The sequence below is a fragment of the Coturnix japonica genome, chromosome 3 (assembly GCF_001577835.2).
Source record: "Coturnix japonica isolate 7356 chromosome 3, Coturnix japonica 2.1, whole genome shotgun sequence".
NCBI lineage: Eukaryota > Metazoa > Chordata > Aves > Galliformes > Phasianidae > Coturnix > Coturnix japonica.
Window position 1 is genome coordinate 66239628 of NC_029518.1, and position 2241 is coordinate 66241868.

The following is a 2241-nucleotide window of genomic DNA, read 5'->3' on the forward strand; positions in this document are numbered from 1 at the left end:
AGTGCAAGTCCAGCTAAACCACACACCCCCTCTAATCTCATGTAAAACTCTAGGAATGAGCTCACTAATTCCGTCCCTGACCCTTTTGCCCATGTAGATACACCTTTCCCAATTGCCTTACTGACCAGTCTGAGTCTTACAAAAACCAGCCACAATCAAAGAACCCACAGCCCTGCCTATAACACCGGATCCTCATAACCAGAAGTTGTGTCGTACTGCCAGAGGCTCAACGCCCTGCCACACAGGTTGCAGCCAGCAAGGTGCACACACAAACACCGTTTGCTCACCCTGAGTGCCTGTGAGACTTGGTGCAGCAAGCTGCTGCCCTCGCTGAGACTACTGATGACCTTAGTAGCTGGTCCGAGATGGACAGTGCCGGCTATGTCACGCAAGCTCAGCAGCCTGCCCACAAGTTGCCAGCCCACTGGCACAAGCAGAGAACTTATGATGTATTCAAAAAGCCCCCATCGGCCCCTTTTGCTTAAGATCCCTTCCCCGGTGCAGTCTTAACTGTTCTTCCTAGAGAGAGCTTGCTCTTATTGCTAAAACTCAAGAAAGAAGCATAGCAATTGTCTTGAAGACTAGGATAAATTTAATTAAATTATTTTTTTAGAAATCTGAAAGACCTCAGAGACTGAAACCGTGTGATGCAAATGATGTTCTAGGGCTGAGATTCCGTGTTCGAAGGATGTTCTCAATGCACCATCAACTCCTCCACTGTGGCAGTGCTGCAGGAAGAGGTGCCAGGAGGTTGTTCTTCAAGTTTCCGCTGCCCGACTTGCTTGTTGACCATCGTTGTTAATCTTGGCCTTTTCAGGGACACAGAGCTGCTGGTACAGCCTTTCCATAGCGAGCCTGTCTGATTCCTCTACTGTGCTTCTCTTGTCAGTGAAGCCAGAGCTGAAGGGCTGCAGGTTTCAGTTTTGGTGCCCGCTTTTTTTCTCCATGCTCAAGGCTGGTCCCTGGATGATCTTGCTGCTGCTCTGCTCCTTGTGCCCTTTGGGAAGCACTGGGGGGCGCATAGGCCAAACAGGCCTCTTGGTTTGTATTCCCACCAGCTTTTTTCTCTCTTCTGTTTGAACAAGGCCTCCTGAAAGATATCCCCTTCACCGGGCTTTGTGCAGTTGGAGATCTCAGGTGGCAGGTCTTTAACATCCACTGCCAGGCCTTGAACGGTGATGGAGAGACCTGGGGGTCCCATTGCCACCAAAAAGCTGCTGCTGCGCTGGTCCAGTCCAGGAAGCCTGCCGGTGTTCCCCATGGATTCGCAAGTACCAGTGTTCATGAAAAGAGAGAGAGCAAGGACTGCCTGGCAACCAAGGCGGTCTTCCCTGGCTGGATGAGATGGGGCACGATAGGACTGCCCTGCCTTCGTGATGCTTGGAGCCGGGAGCCAGTGGCCTGCACAGCGCGGCTGCCTGTGCCTGCGCTGCCTGACTCTCAGCACCTGTAAAACAGGGAGCGGGTCAGAGCCACAGTAGGGCAGGGGGCCACCGGGGATCTTCCAGGCCCAGCCGGTCTGGCTGCTACAGTGACAGGAGGCCAGTACAAAGCTTGGCTTCTCCCACAGGCTGGTCCTGCCTGGGAATGTGCCAGGCTGACCCTCAGGGGACCACCTGACATCAGTGCTACCACATGCTGCCACAATCCCCACCATTGCCGGCGCCGGTCAGAACCCTACAAGCACACGAACATGGCACAGTGACAGGACTTGTGGGTCAGCCTAGCACCCAACACAAAGCTAGAGTAACTAGCCTCAAAGTGACTCCCACTCCTCAAATTTCCCTACCTGCCGGCGCCAGGAAGTGGTGAGCAGAGTCACCCCCAGCCACACAGAAGGAGGCTGGGAGATAGGAGAAAGCTGTCGACAACCATTGCTCAAAGCTGGCCACGACCGCACTGGGAGGACCGAGTGCTGCGCTGCTGGTTTTACACGGGCAGAGCCATGAGGTCACAGTCTGGCAGCTGGGGCTAACTCTGTGAGGTCACAGCCCCACAGCCCATATGGAAGTAGGCTGGCAGTAGCCCCCAGCATGGGATGGCAGGAGTATATGGACATAACTTGAGTTTAATCAAAAAGCTACATAGAATTGGAGCTTTCGGCAACAAGTGAACACATGTACCAGTTTGGGACCATCCTTGAGATGCACCACTGCCATCCTTACTTCAAATACCTGAGTTATACACGAGTTAGAATGGGAAAGTAGTTTTAGTTTGCTTTGTAGTCTCCCTATCCTAGTC